Below are 17,977 nucleotides of genomic sequence, written 5' to 3'. Positions count from 1 at the left end.
AACAACTCAGCAGCTCGGTCACCATGGACGTATTTTAGTAGCATCGACAAGACTCATACGATTAACCGGAAGGCCTAAATTTGGGACTTCGAACATGGCATTGGCGTACCGCCAAAAGCTACTAACGCAAGTCATTATTTGGTATCCATGAAATATTATGAATTATGGTTTTCGGTTAGGTAATACTAGGACAGTAGTCCGATTGGACGTAGTTCAGATGCGACTCCGATCGGAAATCGTCGTTGATGCTATCCGAAGAACGGCTACAGCGTCATTGCGTTAGTCTGTAAAACGTAGCATTATGAGTGGTAAGTCCTATCATAAAGTATCATGTATACGCCGTATATATACAATATATTATGGGGTAGATTGTTCTATTACCGTACCATTAAAATTAAAATAAAGCTTTAGGTAGCAGGAGGTATGCAAATTAGTTGTAGTAAACTTGGTGCATCGAAAAACATTTGTCCCCACGTTACACCACAGAGGCTTTGTAGAACTCTTCTGCAAAGACTCAGCCTCTAACGATGCTATAGAGTACGCCACTAGTCGAAAGAACGCGTCGTGGCAGCTCTTCAGGAAAGGGTCTACGATCACTCGGGGATCCAAATAGGATTAACAGGTCAGTAAAGGAAAAGCTACAGATCTTCGTACGATTGAAACGATTGAATACTGCACGAGCTCTTTTATCGAACACTATATGTGTCAATTTGTGTCCTACCGTTAGTATTATAATGGAACAAACACAATATAAGCGTTTTCACCTTCTTTTCGAGAAGACGGAAACATCGGGTCTCATAGGGTTTAACGAAAATGCTTATCTAGCACCTTTGCAATGTACAGATACTGTTGGGCAACTCGCCCATTATAGGCAAATCGACGTTGTTGCTGAAAGCAGATGCTTTCCTACCTTTGGTGCGGCCTAGTACAGCAAACAGGACATGCAAAACTAATTCAGCGCACCGCTCTGCAAGCAGAATGAAACAGAAGCGCATATTGATCTGTCGAATTACTGTTGTTCATTAGAGCTGGTTATTTACCTTACCTGCGTGCTGTTCATCTAGATACAACCTATCTGCGTATCGTGGCGCAACACCTACAAAACGGTATGTCAAAAGAAAAATCGATATTTGCTTTACGTACTCGTAAAAAATGCTTCATCCCGCGTATTTGTTATCTGTATCCAGCTTGAACCGATAAAGCCTCACGGACTTACTTTCACAAACACTTAAAAATGGCTATATTTCGGCGTTATATACAAAAGTAAAAGTTCGATTGTTAAACTCTAACTAATCCTCTACGCCCGCCACAGTCTCCTAACCGATAAGCATTCGTATCTAGCAATAACTAAACTTACGCGAATAACACCTACTATCGGCCAAAGGATGAAAAGTAAGTAGACGTAAAGTAAGACGATGTGACGTAGTCGAAAGTTTGAAACTCTAAAATAGCCTTAGCAGAATGTGACAAGCAAATGGTAATTAACGATGATGTTTGTCAACAAAGTTCATCTTTTCTCACGTGGCTTAAGAGGACGACGACGACGACGGCGGAGTTGGTGCCCGGGTCACCGCTTACCGATTAGCTAATTTGTCCACCGCTTGATTCGTCTAATTTCTTCCCTGTGTCGCTTCTCTTCAGATTTTAAAACCGTCTCGAAGAACGTTTTCACATGTGAGTTTTTGGTCACATTAATTTTCCTTACGATTGTCATATCTTTTACGTAGCCTCCACTGATTCTTTACTGACTCAATGCATGACCAGGTTTCCACCTTGTCAAAAGTGTTAAAGCATTATTGGCTTGTATGATTAGGTGAAGCGTGAAACATGGTGAGACATCAGACCAGGATTATGATTTTTTCTTCATAAATTTAAGACTTCAAGCGTCTCCTCGAGTAGACCGATTCACGGATGCGCAGTTCCCGTGAAAATATGTTTCTATAGTATGTGTCCCTTAGGCCAACACTTAGCATCGTTATTATGATTCAAAGTTACAGATTTACGGCACCTCTGTTTAGAGCTATTCTCGAAACGACTGACTCGGTTATTCCCTGGTCACTTACATTCGTATACAAACTACAGACTAGTTGATGGTTTCAGTTAATTAATAATTCAATTAATTCAGACAATCACATTTTCTTATCTTTCAAAAATTTTAAATCACAGTCAATGGCAAACCTATATGTTTCGAGTTTGCAGTAGCATCGCCGTCAGGTATGCCATCATCGTTACACAAAATATGTCTATACTTAGATTCTACCCTGGACCACAACGTGCCCCTAATATTATGATATATGACTATATCAAATCGTCGACTACAACCATCGTCGTTAGAATACCACACCTTTTTCAGAGGTTTTTCTATTATAATGGTAGTATACATAGAACCAAATGCGCTATCCATTGTGTGATGATCGTTTGTGCAGTGCACGGAAGACTCTATACGGGAATAAGTTATTTACGTACTGCTTTTTGTCTTGTAACTTTTAGTAAATTGTTCTAAGATCTGGTACATGTTTTGATTGTCGAATATTGCTGTTAAATTTTAGAACCGTCCGCTGACACTTTCGTACGTCCGTTAATCAATGACGTCGAAGCTATCAGGAATTAGAGGGGTTTTTAGCCATTTTTTTTTCTCAGACAGCGCGTGTTGCGTATGCATTTCCAATTTCCTGAAGTTTTTTAATGATTTTTCTTTAAAACTTGGTCACCATGCGGGTGCTGGCTATGTCATGAACGGTTTAACATATTTCAATTAGCCCAATATATAAAATCGGGTTTTCCATGAGCGTGAAATGCTGACATGGCGGCGCGTTGCCCGAAGAATTATGCATGTGACATATTAATTTTAGGGTAACTGGGGTGGTAACCTCTAAACTAAAGACAGTTTTCACTGCCTGTAGGCTGAGTCCAATGGAATATATATTATTGGACTTTATATGTCCAAAGTGGAGAATGAGACATTTTTCAACCGATAGTTTTAAATCTAATCCATCGGACCCCTTTAAAAACTTGTTTAAGGTACGCTGTAGCAAGAAGACATCATTGCCTTCGATCGATTCTTGCATATATTTTTATACCATCTGCATATGTTTTAACACCACCGACAAGGATAGTATCTTTAATTTATCTACAAAGTACCCATGAGAGATCTTAGGGTTACGCTTTGAGGATAATCCAAGAATACTTTGGCGGTATCTGAGTATTTCCCATCGATTTCCATTGACACGGAGGATACGATCAGTAAAAAGTAGTTAAATTTATTCTATCAGTCAATCGTATCAGTCGAAATGGCGAAGCTGAGAGACAATTGAGGAGCTGCAAATGAGTCGCTCGTTCAAACGTTGCTTTCAAGCCGAAATATACCACGTCGAAACAGCGAGACATATCGATCAACTCTGTCCATGCGAATTTTGTTTCTAATAGCAGATCGGTGTTTCGTCCTGGTCTATGAGCGAACTGAGCGTCGATACCAATCTTTGCTCGTCTACGTTCTAGAATATGGCCGCACAGATGATGGCCTCCAGCAGTCTGCATGCTACTATAGTTAGCGATAGCGGCCCTTTGTTGGTAGACTCAGCCTTCGATACTCTCTTATGCACCGGGCTCATTATCACGATTTGTCGTATATTTGCCACTCAAGCACCTTCGATAGATTGCCTAAACGTTTGTATAGGTTAAAACTCTGAGCCGTTTAACTATGCATGATAAATGTTTGTCCGGGCTTTCGTTTGCTTCAAATTGCAGTTTCTTCAGGCCTTCAGGTATCTTTACTGGACTGACATTCACATTATGGACAATGAATATAGAGCTTTCAGAGAGCCGTAGAAGGTTCAAGTGGATTCGTCATATCTGTAGATTCGAAAGAAGCGGCGAGTATTTTTGACGATCATTCGTTGTTAACGCTCCGCTCAATAATAGAGCTCAGTGTACAACTATTATTTTATCTTGCACAGTTAGTTTTTTACAAATATAACTGTGAATCGCCTTTGGGCCGTTGTCTCGTAACTCGCTCCCTTCTCTGATAACTCGTTGTTTTCTGATCATTTAATTTGCTTTTTTTCTGTGGCGACATTATCTCTCTAGAGATAAATATAGTTGAAATGTATATTTGTTAAGTTATGTCCATACTTTTTGCTTGTGTGGGACGTCAGCTAGTTGGTAAATTAGCAAACTTAAATTTTCGTACATAGTATTTATGTCCTCCAGATTAGACTCCATTGCGGCGTAATTTCCTTTTGTCTGGTCATGTCTCACTAATGAGTAGTTCGACCCAATTGGGTTGGAAAACATCTCAACGTTCGACGCTGAATCGTCGTTGCATAGAACAATTCCGACCGAGCTGTCAAGTTTGTGGTTTATCGGGTGGTATCAATAAGTGACGGGCACAGAAGCTGAGAAATTGTTTCTTTAGATTCATCCTCGCTTCAACCGGGTATATCTAAACGTTTTTAGTCGATGCGCGAAAGATTTAGATCGCTCGAAATAACTATCGTTTTTCATATTTTATTATTGTTCTATTTTTTTTATTATTATAATGTGTATAATATATAATAATATAGTTTTATTATTATAATGCGGTCTACGAGATTATTAGTTGTGCCTATAGGCAAAGAGTAAACTAACACGAGCTGTACCATTCTGTGGAAGTACGATGCTACAGGGAACAGCTTCTAAAGAGACGGATGTTAAATTGATTGCCGAAAATGGTATTTTATTTCGTAGAACTATAACACCTTACTCTCCTAGCAATATTCTGTCTTTCTGGAATAATTCGAACAGGCCGTTATAGCTTAACTTAGTTGCAATGACTGAATTAAGCTGAAGTGGTTCCTGTTCCTCTATTTGTTCCTAGAAGAGCCATATCTCTGCTATTGGAATGATGTCTGCTTTCTGTACCTTTGACGAAGAGAGTCTGTAGCTCCATTGTTACAGAATTAACGCGCGTTTAAGAAGATGCTATTAAGACTCTTATCATCGCAGGTAGAAGCCGTTTTAGAGGTTCTTTAATTGCCCCTTTTTGTTGCAATGCTAACGGGTTTTCGCTTCACGTAGTGGTCAGCGGAATAGCTAATGCTTCAATTGCGCGCACGAATGTGCCAATCGGCCACAGCTTTCTGATTGAGCCGTTTTGTTCGCCTACGGCTGATGCGCTCTTCGCGAGATTTCCATGTTTTTCAGCAAATGATTATTTTCTTTTGTTAGGATCTAGCCGTAACTCTATAGCTCTTCATTCAGCTTGTTGCATTTAATTTTCGTCAGGCATAAAAATAGGTTTTCCGCAGTTCGTGCATACTTGTTTATTGGCCTTGCATGTGTTTCTCATTGCAAACCTTTCAAAAGATTCATTGGGATATTCACTCTATTTCTTTTTAATAGATTAGTATAGTTAAGCGTACCATTCGTTGCCAATCAATTTCTGGCTCAAGTCACTTTGACGACACCCTAATCGTTAGAACGCAGAACAAAGAGCTTACGTGAAATCTTCAAAACCCTCCTCAGCATCAGCTTGATCGAAAATTAATTATCTTCAATATATTCGCCTATGTAAACCACGAAACAATTTTAATTTAATGAATATTGCTTTGTTACAATGGAAATACTACCTTTGTGTGTAAACAATTTTCTCAGGGCATATTGAAGCAGCGCAGGCGCACTAGCATATGGCAAGTCCTTCTGAAAACTGAATATTTTTTTAAATTCTGTTCAGTTGTAACTAGAAGCGCTCTCACCTTGCACTGCTTACGAAAGAGGTCTAGGAGACCGTAAAGATTCTGGGTACATAAAGGGCCACTTACTTCAGCTGCCAGTGGCATTCGCATAAACCTTTTCGGTCGCTCCTTTTGCACCTAAACTTCCATGCAAACATTGTCCACAACGTGGTAGAACATCTCAAGAATTCGGCATATTCGATCAGTGCCAGCGGTTGTAGTGGTCGTGTTGAGGTCGCCCGTTTCTGACACGTTAGAGTTTGCCAGTTCCGTTCTGACAAATGCCGACGGCAAGACCGCCTGTTCCAAAGTGTAGACGATCGATTCTGCCCTCTTAGTAGAGCAAACAGACTTGTTCTTGTCTTTTCAAGAGAGAATAAGAAAAAGAATTAAGTGATTGCAATACCTACCAATAGAAAAATTAAGGAAAGTTATAGGACGATGGAAATCCTGAGAAAAAGTCCGCCATGGACAAACTGATACGTGGAAAAGGCCAACTCAAAACTACATGAAAACAGAACTACTATTCGAAGAAACGCTACTAGTCTTGTGTCTAAAGTAGAGTGATACATTAAACAAGCATAATTATAATAGGAAAACCAAAACGCATCTACTTTATGCCCTATAATATTATAGTGTCTTCATTATGCAGTGCGAAATGGAAACTGGTAACAAAAGCGAAAGCTTTACTTTAGAAAATAAATTGAACTAGGTTTTTGCTGAAGTGACAAATTCACATTAGTTTATATTAAAGGTTTCCATTTCGGCAAAAGGCTCCTATAGAAAAGCATAGGTTTTCTTGGCGATATTAGAAGTTAATTTTGTGACTGGTTTCTACGAAATAGGTTAATCTCAAATATTTATAGATGCGTAATTAAAAGTTGTAAAGCAGTGGGGGGCGTCTGTTGGCAATTGTTTACCGCAAAACGACACATGGATTCTTCATAGGCGCCTAAATCTACGCTGCGATTGGGCATGTACACATAAGGCCTTCTCTTGGGTGCCCCATGAATATTCAGCCAACACATACTTTACCATAGCTACACATTTGTCGCATTGTAGCTCAGAGCATGCCGTGTAGCTGTGGTAAGATATTCGCAAAAGTTTGCCTTTCCCTTGCCCCCGTCTTGAATGAATTACGCTTGACGCCCCTCCATCTAAAAGGGCTCTTTTCTTGGAGTACGAGCATGAATCGTTCATGCAGTTGTCTTAAGTACGTAGGTACAAGATGCGGGGGGGGGGGGAGGGGGGAGAGGGGGAAAGGGAGCTAAGCTTCCTGGCGCATAGCTGGCGGGCTCATTTAACATAATGGTAAACGAAATAGTTTTAATAGTCAAATAGCAAGATGGCTAGAAAATTTGTAGAATTCCAACAGACAGCTTGAAACAGTGACGCAGTAGTAGTAAAGAACACTCGCCGACTGTCGGTGGGTCGCGGTATATGGGCAATTCCTGCGTTTATTACCCAACGACAACAACCGACCCAGCGATGGAGCACACTCATTAAATAACCAGTCTCTGTAATAGGAAGGCAAATATTCAGAGCGGCTGCTGTTTGAAGTATCCGTCGTAAAAAGAGAATGCTTTCCAAACGGGGGAAAGGTCTGCGCGTTTTGAAAACACCGTTCCTACTAAGCCAATTCAACATCGAATACTTTCACCTAAATGCCGATTAGGGCATTCCTTTGCTTTGGCGCTGTTAGGGCTTGGGTCTAATATTTTTGTGATTTCTGTTACATTGTACATTTTTTTAAACAACTTAACATGCCGTCCTGTGTACCTGTTCGCTTAGTTGCTATATATACCTTTTAGGTAGAATTTCCCTGTAGGCCGTATACTAAATTAATCTAGAACATATCATACATTGAAGATTAGCGGATCAAAAACATACCCGCTGCTTCTATATTATGCAGAGAAGATAAATAATGCTAATGATGTATAAAAAAAAGACTTATTCTTGTAGGGAAAGCGATAAGTATGGCCTACTACATATCCTAAGGTTTTACATAACGTTCGAATTTTTCCGCTTTTCATACAGGCAACTGGCCTGGCTCAAGGGGACGACGTATACCCACTCTTATTGAGCCGTTACTGATCTTGCTAGATTGCCTGTTACTTATGTTAACCGGCTTCCGCAGCCGGGGTTTTCCTATCCCCTGAGAGCAGAAGCATCATCATGCACGTCACCGAAAAATGTAGAAAGGCGGTGTTGGCCGCATGCGCGTTCAAATTTCATCATCACTTGCCATTTGTAATCGCTCTTAGCTTGTCCTACTTAAGAGTAGTTCCCATTGCAACATTAGATAGGAGTCCTACATCAGATAACGCAGAACAATTCAGTCTTGTAAAAGTTTTTTTCCTAAAAAGAACGTTTATTTTTTAACGTCTTGCGCATCTTCGAATCCAATCGCCATTGCCTATCCAAAAACCTATGTCATCGCTTTGACTTCCAGACACGAAAGCCTTCAGAAATAATCATAAGAATTAGACGCACAAATTCGTGCAGATTGGTCATGATTTCTTTGCTTCGGGTGCGTCGAGGAATGACGAATGGAAAGGGACGAACCGGTTATACACACATCCGCTATAGACTCCGCAGGAAGCCGGGTTTTCGCAAGTCTAACGGTATATGTACGTGTCCCAGATGCGAAGAAAGTTGTGATAAATATCATGGCGCTCATTGTCTCACGGCGCCATCTTTAGGCCATCTGAAAAATCTTTTTAAATTGATTTTATGAACTCACTAATATTCGTATATCCCAAAGTACGCAAGATGTTTTTTAAGAATATTTTTTAATGGTTCTATATACTCTCTTTAATGTAAGAATATTGTGTTGTTTACCTGTAATTTTCGACTACTACCAGCAGAGATGAATGAATGAAATCTTATTGATTGATATTCTTTTAAATTTTTATTTGGGTTAAACGGCGTAACGTTTGTCGCCTCGTAAGCCCGGTTTTTAGTATCCGGTTAAAAAAGACATAGCTGCATAAGCAATTTTGCATTACGTCAATTCACGGAGCTGAATAATGGTCGAGTTCTATATACAGCCAAACTAAACGTAGATGTACCTTGTTTCGTGCTGGGAGCTAGCTGCCTTAAGCAATGCTTAATGTCATTGTTAAATGTAAAATTTTCAATCTTTGTTCCATATAAGGATTTCGACATTTTTTATCTGTTTGGTGGAAGCGTAAGTTCAAGCAATATTGACGTAAGTAATGATCAGTCTTAGTCGCGTTAGTTGGAACATTGACAGATACCATTTATTGAAAAGAATTTATAAAAAGGGAAAAGAAATGCGGTGATTACGTGGCCTCATTGAAATTAAACAAATGACTATTTGTTCTTCAGCGCATAGACTTCGCTTAGTTAAATTGTGAATGCTGAAAAAAGGACGGAGCTCTTCCAAACGATTGTCGCATATTCTCTTGTTTAGTGAAATGAAATCTTAGCGTTTTAGCATCCTTATTCCTAGTAACCGATGAAAAATCGTGTATTATAACGTATGCTACACGGAAATGGATAGCAATCAATCGAAATTAAGAACAATCAAACCCAGGTCGCGTAGAGGGAGCTGATATCGCCATGTATCTAAAGCCGTTTTTAACGGCTGTACAGGGTGTAAAAGCGTTGTTGTCGTGTTCAGCCCGCGTGAGTCAAAATTGGTGATCCTGGTATGGATCATGTATATTAGATGTGCGTTCGTGCGAAGAGACATTTTGGTACGCTTTAAACAAAAGTTTAATGTGACAAATACGCCTACAGTTAATCAAGGGCTTGTTATGATATAGTTTCATAGAAACTTCATTCCTAAAAATAACAAATATATTCACAAAAGCATTAGCGTCATGTCTTCACTCGTTTTACTTATTACATTGGCTATACGTATCCTATTTGTAGGATGCCTGAAAAAATAGGCATGGGTTATACACACAATATATGTAAGTGCGTCAACATCTTCTTCAGCCGTCCCAGTTCTGTTCGCCATCTTCAGGGCAGTACTCCAACTTAGCTATATAGCCACCTGCATACTGCATGCAACTATGTAAGTACTCTACGCTCTATGGATGAACTCACAATTGGTTTTTTTTCCTGACCCTCCTCCATCTGCTCGTGAAAGTGATCCGTCACAGTATTTCTGATCCGCTTCGTTATTTCTGCATCGTTCCTGTACGTTTCCCACGATTCTTCATGTGGCTACATACAAGCCTCTTTTAACGATCTCTCAGTCACTTCTCTTCGTGCCTTTCGTTCTTCGGCTGTGTTACTACTATTGCTGCTTGGTTCCTGTTGACTATAGAACAGAACGAAAGATGAGAAGCCAGGAATCTGCTGGCAGCGTACAACGCTTGTGCTGCCGTTGCCGCTGCTGTGATGGTGACGCACTGCAACTTGGTCAATTCAAGACACGCCATTCCTTCGAGAGCAACAGCGCCGTCAGATACGCTGGCGGCGCTGTTACTCTTGTTGCTGGCCTAACCTACACGATCCGTATATCGTCGTGCTGATGCGCAAGCAAATGCGTGGAAGTGAGGATACGCAAAAGAGAGGGCAGGAGGCGGATGCTGGGCGCTCGATCAGATGTGGACACGACCCAAAATCGTCGTTTTCTCTGACGTTTCTTGCACCTATAATCGCTCGACAGGACGTGCCTTTTTGTACTCGTCGTAGATTGGAGAAAGAGTCTCTCTTCACGTGTAGCAAGGGGATGCCAGTTGGGGTGGTGGAAGGGCAGTGCCCTGTGCTTTCGACCGTTATAGAATCGTTGGAAAGCGGAGGCGAAAATATATGCCATTTTATGTCAATTTTTTGTCTGGTTATGCTTTGTTGTTGTTTAGTTTAATGAATTAAAACAATGTAACGTATAGCTGATTGGTTCCACGAGATTGCACGGCGTAAGTGAAGATTTATATACGCACTTGAGCTTGACTTTATCTCCTATAGAATATATACATATATAATAGATATGAATACATATACAGTTAATGAGGTTACCTGCCTATTAGCTTTGACACTTTGCAATCTGTTTTAGCACGTCACTGCACCACAATTTGGAACGCTGGAAGTTAAGATGGCAAACAATATGGCTTCTCTATAGACATTAACTAATCCAGTATCCTGACGCGAAAACGAAAAACATGGGTGGCGACTTAAATAATAACCAGTTTAACTATAATAGTTTCATCCATAATCAGTTGTATGTAACACTGTCTATGATAGGTTGATACGCTCTGAGTGTGTCTGAGCTCCTATACAGTAGACCCTTATGGAATGAATGATCATTGCAACATGAATACAACATTTACTATTGTTTTGATGGCTCTCCACTGAACTATTGGTCGAGTTGTCATTCATCTATCCACTGAACGTGTAGACCCTAAGATGACGGGATCCATATCTAGAATTTTTTTTTTTTTTAGCGCAACGGGTAGTTCAGAGTGAGAACTGAACGCGTCAGGGTGCAAACGTACGCCATTTGCTCATGCCACAATAATCGATTGAACGTATTAGGCACTGACCTTTTGAACGAACGACCAATCAACTAATACGTATGTGTGGAAAATTTCAGACTTTCAGTTTGATAGACCGCGCTCTTGCGTTATTTTATTTAGCTCTCCATGTGCATCTGTGTAGCTATGCCTGCATATGTTGTTATTTTTATTCTCAATTGGTAGTGAGGAAAACAAGAATGTGCCGTTTTCTCTTCATAATCTCGTTGTTAACGTAAGAAACCATGACGAGGCTAGTCAATTAAACGACATCCGGAACATTTACCGCTATCTGTGCCAGTAATCCTATTATTTAAATAGGTTGTATGTACGAAAATCAATACAAGACGCACTGATTTTTACATACAGCGTTGTACGGAACGTACAAGAAATCAGGACTTGTTCCAATTCCATTGATCAGCATCATCGAACGAGCTTTTCTTAAGAGATTTTTAGAGTATTCACTGTGTACGCTGTGCAGACGTACGGCGTTCGAAGAAACTATTTCTACTTGCGGTTAACAAGTTACCTGTATTCGGGATGGCATCTTGGACCAGACACTGCATCGGACATTGGAAACAATTAATTTTAATCTGAGAATTAAATGCATTTTATAGAAAACGTGGGGTTTTCGCAGAAACAACCCTAGTGTCAAACCACCGTATTGGAGGGCGAACACTTCCTGTCAGGGCATGACCTTGAGTAGACGTCCGACAGCATTTACATCGACATAAGAAAAGCATGCTACTAAAACGTATCGTAGAAAACTTTTAATACATTTTCGTAAGCTCGCATTCTGCATGAGCACCTAGACAGTTTTTTCATCGATATGTGTTGCTGATTTCGCTTTTACCATAGAAGAGCAATGTGGGAGCTCTTTGATACCTCTAGGAAAAAACTAGTGAGTAATATATTTGCCTACTAATCTTAGGGACACATTGTAGTCTAGGTTCGAGCCCAGGCATGGACAAGCTTCGTTTAGTTCTGGGAGCCAGCCAGGCGTCTGATAAAATGCCTAACAGCAATATCGGACGTAAAACTCTAAACATAGAGACAAAGAAATATGTACAAGAGACACTTTTTGGCGAGATAGATGTAGCGCTACTTATGCGTCGGGATGTTGGCTCGCGTAAGAGGAAAAATACGGCAATCTTTCACCCATTGGTTCCATCGGCATCAAATCCGCTCGTCTTAAAAGGTAAAATTGAATTAACCGCACTCAGGAGGGCGAAAGCGGATGGGCAGACAGTGCGTCGTTCTTCAGCAGAATAGTCGATTTCTACCACTGCTAGTACTGCCAGGAAACCGGTGGTAGTTGGAGACCTTCGATATTGGCATATCATCATTTTCCGTATACGAAGACTTTATCTATTTAGCAATACCCGTAGGAGTTTACGAAATGTCGCGTTATATTTGTTGAATTCTCTTAACACAAAGATAAAGTTTATATAAAAAAGCTAGGTTCATTTTTTATTGGTCTTTTATGTAGATAGAGGGCGGCACGTTAAAGAAACTCTGGCGGGCTACTCCGTATACTAAATGAACGCCGCTTCTTTCTAAAAACAAAATATCAGATTTCCATACGGCTCCTGAAAAATGCGAGAAAGACTTTTATGAGGTAAACTGGAAGATCCTTACTGGGGTAGATATTCGAAAAATCTGATGATTTATTACAATGGTTCGGGAAAGCATTTCTGATGTACTTAGGTTTTTGATAAAGAAGTTAACGACTCTTTTAATAAGCAAAATATCAGTTGTCGATTGGGTGGTTCAGAGGGGCTCGAACGGTTCGTTTTTTTTGAGATATTTTGTGCTTTTCGAACTTTTTGGCCGTTTTAAGACTTTTAATTTGTTATGTCACAATTAGATTTCGCTCAAGTCGAACACGTGCAAGAACTCTGACGAACCATCTATTTTGTTCCGACGGAATGTCAGGAACAAAACACAAGGCAGATTGTTCTAGAGACGCACCGTCTCTAGTATATCTCGTAGTTTTTATTTTTAATGTTATAATCATTTAGTGCAGCAAAATGTATTCGCCTTTGGGCTACTGCATAGCGACATTTCGTATAGACAGATTTTGCAAACATCTCTGGAAGAATCAGAAACAGTGTATACTAGAATTCTCAAAATGCTAGCTATCCTAGCGAGATCGCATTCCGATATTAAGCAATATGGCTTACGTTAAAATTACACTTAAAATACGCACCAGTTTAGTCGCTCTAAGCTTCTGTTGTATGATCTCTACGCCATAGGCAGCCATTTGAGAGATATTGTGAGGTCGGGAAATTGTTTACGTGGGCGAGGGCGACTCCCCGATGGAAAACACCTCACCGCCGTTTTCGTGAGATTCCCAATTAAGTTGAACCTCACTAAGATGGCATGCAAACTAGCTACTGCTTGCTGGACTTGGAAACGGCTACGTCCATCAATGATTAGGTTGTACGCGTACACAACTAATTTCTCGAGATTTTTGGGTTTTCGGGCATTCGCGGGTACCCTTCAAAAGCACCGAGAGCGGTATGGAACTGAGGTGAGACTTCCACGTGAGACCTACGGTGTGAGTGAAGGGGGAAGTTCTATTAGGCCATCCTCGATCTTCATCTGGCTTTCCTGAACAGCCATTATAAGCTTCAGATTTTTGATCAGAATCTCCAAGGCGACGTCCCTTCGCTCTGAATTGAAGGCCGCATTAAGCTCCATCAATACGGCGAATAGTATCCTTGCCCACCTAACCAGTGGGTTGTTCATATCGCCCAACAGAGACAAACTCGCCATCATGATTGATTAGTCACGCCGAAGGTCGTGCTGCTACTCCGGGACGACATTCGATCTCCAGAAATCGACTTAGCCTTGTTGTTACCAAGGGTACTAGCAGTTGTTAGCATACATTCTTTTTGGCACTCTACGGGTCTAGCAGGCTAGGACTTGATTTACCTTTAGGGATGAAGAGAAGTATAGCGTTTAACCACTAAGCAAGAAGGATGTCTTTACCTGGGTTCTAAGTAAACAGCGCCGTCCAGAGCTAATATAGGGGCATTGTTCAAGTGCTTATTGCTTATCTCATTGAAACCTACTGCTTTACTGGGATACTTATCATTTATAGCTAACAATCTGATAACGTTTCGCGCTACTTTGGGCGGCTAAAAGGACAAAAATAGAGGCAAGTTCAAGTTTTTTTTGCGCAAAAAATTATGAGCCCGTTTCAATATCACGACTAGAATAAAAATACCGCAATAAGAATTAGGAAAGCCAGACTTGTCAAGCTAACAGTTAACATGTAGTTGAACCTTATTTATAATTCAGGTACAAGGAAAACTAATTATATTATTTTTTTTTTGTGTCGAATTTGCTCTTTCTCCATGAAAGGCGAGTGGATCAAGGCCCTCTCGCATGGAAACCCTCCTTCTCAAATCAGCAGACGATGTGCGGATGAGAATTTCGTAATAGCGATAAAATCTACGCAGAACTTTCTCTGGAGCTAAGCCGAAAAGGACAACAAGTCCTATAAAGATAAGATTTATGAAGAGCTTAGTTAAGGTGTTAAATAAGCGTAAATAGCGTCTTAAGATGTTAGCTAACAAAGCTATATCATAAACTAGAGTGCAATACACACGGAATAGTTTGTATCAGATTAGAGCTGACTGGGTAATTACTTAAGCAAAATGTCACCAGGCCAACCTATTTAGCTTCAATCTATCATAGAAAGTATTTTTATTTTGTACAGGTGCGAGTGAAACGCGCTAAGCTGCGCTTTCTGCACGAAGAAATCATGGCTTACATTCCTTCCGCCCTCACATAGGTCAATAGCTAACCAATGTGGCAGAACAGCTTCTCAGGATTTTTTTTGGAAAAAGCAGGACTGGAGGAGGAATCGATCGAGGAGCAGATACGTAACATTTCTACGAAACTAAAAATTGATGTAAGCGCCAATCGATACTGCAACCTAGCATAACATTAACATAACAAATCATTGGCCATAAATTAGCTTTTAGTAGAAAACGTGCAAATGTCAAAAATTGACATTTACCAGTTCCAGAAATATCTTTTCAATTCGTCAATTAATGCGTATGTGTGAAGTTTCGTTATCTATTAGTCCGATAAACAAAGCGCTCAATATAACGCAATGCATAATCTGCAGCGTACAAAAAAGGATCTTCATAGGGTGGTCTCAGCAGTATAGCCAAGCAGGTCTCTGTGCTAATATGATCGTCCTATATGTGGCCGGCTCTGCTCATTTTACGGGGAGATCATTTGCGCAATAAAAAAATAGACCTTAGCATGATAAGTTAAGAAAACTTTCCAGACGTCAAAGCTTTGAGAACTGAGCGAGGCTTCAAAGAAAGTGACGAGTTCATGGAGAGAGGCTACCAATAGCTCTATCGGTAACCACAAGCAAGCTCTAAGCGTTTCCGGAGTTCTCCTTCAACCATTTTTTAAAAGCTGCCGTATCGTCATAATTCTAGTTATATGCTAGTTTATTATAATTACATTAAAGCAGTATTAATGCATTTAAGAACAGGATGTGATTAAGATAATAACTAGGCACATGACTGTTAGTTTATTTAAATTAAAGGCGTTTCGGGTATGTTTTTCAGGCAAAAGCGGAATCCAATGCAAGTGAATGCAAGTAAAATTCGATGATGAGGCAAAACCTTTGCAACAATTGCTGATGAGACTACCATCATTTGTCCATTAAGAGTTTGTACTAACTTCGAGGGATTTAGGCTTCACTCTAAGAAATTACTTTCGCATTTAACTTTAGTGTAACAAAGTAGTGTAGTTGAAAGAAGAAACTTCATGCACTTAGCGATGCAATTATGAACCCGGTAAACAGCTAGAGACTATTTTCATGCTGTAATGAATTACTGTTATATTGTTTTCAATTATCCTCATCCGAAGCTTCTTCGCGGATATTGTTTTTGTTTGGCTTGAGTGGGCTTTGTAGGCAAAAATCAGACCCACACCTATTTAGGACACATTCGAACGGTCCTTTGCAAGGTTAACGATTGGTTTACTGGTGCACTCGGCAAATGATCTAATCAATAGAATCGATTGCCCACACACCCGTAGGCTTACCCATGTCGGTGCAGCTATTACGCAGAAAATATATCCGCCGAGTTAAACCATGCAGGACATTCTATTTAGCATTAATAATGTCTGTATCTAGGCAAGTCGAAATCGGTCAACCTAAGGGTCATTGGGACACTGATGCACGCAGCAGCAGATTCCTTCGTTTCTTATAGACAGTCCAAATACTGTATGTAGGTCAAGCGGAATCAGAGCATCGTGTTTAAGAATGTCCGAGTGCTTTACGCTTAATCTTACCTTTAGGAAAGTAACTAATGTTGTGCCGATCTAGGCAAACACATTTACATCGGGTCTTTGCGGGAACCAGAGTCGCCGATCTGTTTACGAGCTGAGGTACCTCTGTACGTTTGTGACACTGTGTTGTGGGCGAGAACTGAAGAAACAAGAATCTAGCGGGCACCCAAAACAACTTGACAGACTGATATACATTAGAAGGGAGGTGGCTCGAGTGGAAAGCGGTCTGAGAGATGGAAATAGGAACCTTTTCTTCAAGAAGGGAGAGCACAATTACCTTAGGCGCGCAATCTCTGCAACAGACACGCTCGAGAAGAAAATTGATCAGCAGTCGTTCCTTCAGTAGTTCCTCCGTTGCTCTTTTTCCTCTCAGTGGAGGAAAAACAACGGCTTGGGGAGCGACAGCAGCATACGCCATCTGGCCATCATGTCAAAGAAACCGCCGTCAGAATATGCGGCCGGGGCAGGATACACTCGCCTGTGGTTCCTGCAGGGTCAGAACATCGAAGACGCGCTTGTCACTAGTTGTACTCGAACTGTATACATATATTGATGTATGTATATATGCTTGGTTGGCTGGGAGTGCTCCTTCACCTTTCTTACAACGGTTGGGGGCAAAGTGCCCTGCCTGGCTGTTGACGCCACCCGAAATTGCCTTTGGCTGAACCTCTAATAGAGGTAGAGAAACGCAGGCACAGAAAGGAAAGATGACGTAGTAGGGAGCAAGCTTACTCTCGACGGCCTGGTCCTCTCCTAACAAAAGGACTAACGTTCTCCTTTTGCCCGGTAGGCGACACGTGCAAGGAGAAATATGACGCAATTAGGCACTTGGTTGAGAGAAACGGCGAAGAGCCAACTGGCTTGGAAACAAGAAGGGACGAAACTCCGAGAAGTAGCTTAGGGGCACTCAATGCCCCCTTAGGAAACCGCGCACCCACAGACGCTACCGACCCTTTAGGGTAGGAACAAAGGGAAGGCAGTGTCGGTTATCAGGAGCTCTATACTAAACCAAGAGTCAGTATGGGTCATCCACATGGCAACCGCCACATTTTGCGCCGTCTGCGGAGCAGAGAGGGGCTTGACTCCTGGCATTAAACGGCTGGTGGACGAACATTAAAGAAATACTAGTACGAGTAGGTGGAACGAAAAGATCGCCAAGAGTGGTCGAGGCGATGCCATGACTGCAGCATACTCCACGGTGAAGGAGACAACGCTGTGGCTAAAACGCACCCTGGCGAGCGATAAGGCCTAGTGTGCTTGAAAACTTTATATCTCACAAGAGTAAGCCCTTTAGAAAACCAGCAAAGCTAACTAGCATGCTGGCCTTGCTTACATGGGTTGAGCGAATAGTGTGACGGGCCTGTAGATATATTAAACGAATGAAATGAAGGGAATGCGAATAATAAGAAGAGCTGAGATGCTAGTATTTGATATCATCGATGAGATTGCGGC

At 40.9% G+C, this 17,977-nt stretch overlaps 1 long non-coding RNA gene across 2 annotated transcripts; it reads right to left on the bottom strand.

Annotated features, from left to right (window-relative positions):
• Positions 1 to 8,948: 8,948 nt before the first annotated feature.
• Positions 8,949 to 17,550, bottom strand: LOC111267579 (uncharacterized). 2 transcript variants are annotated; one of them, XR_002684717.2, is made up of 3 exons: positions 16,529 to 17,550; positions 13,410 to 14,137; positions 8,949 to 12,789 (listed from the first exon to the last, which is right to left on the bottom strand). It is a non-coding gene; the product is annotated as an uncharacterized LOC111267579 (long non-coding RNA). The 2 variants fall into 2 exon arrangements; XR_002684718.2 differs by having other exon boundaries at positions 13,410 to 14,052.
• Positions 17,551 to 17,977: the final 427 nt, after the last annotated feature.

The sequence above is a fragment of the Varroa jacobsoni genome, unplaced genomic scaffold (genome assembly GCF_002532875.2).
Source record: "Varroa jacobsoni isolate VJ856 unplaced genomic scaffold, vjacob_1.0 scaffold_1201, whole genome shotgun sequence".
In the NCBI taxonomy this organism is placed as follows: domain Eukaryota; kingdom Metazoa; phylum Arthropoda; class Arachnida; order Mesostigmata; family Varroidae; genus Varroa; species Varroa jacobsoni.
The sequence above is the reverse complement of the archived record's forward strand: the minus strand, read 5'-3'. Positions and strand labels throughout refer to the sequence as shown.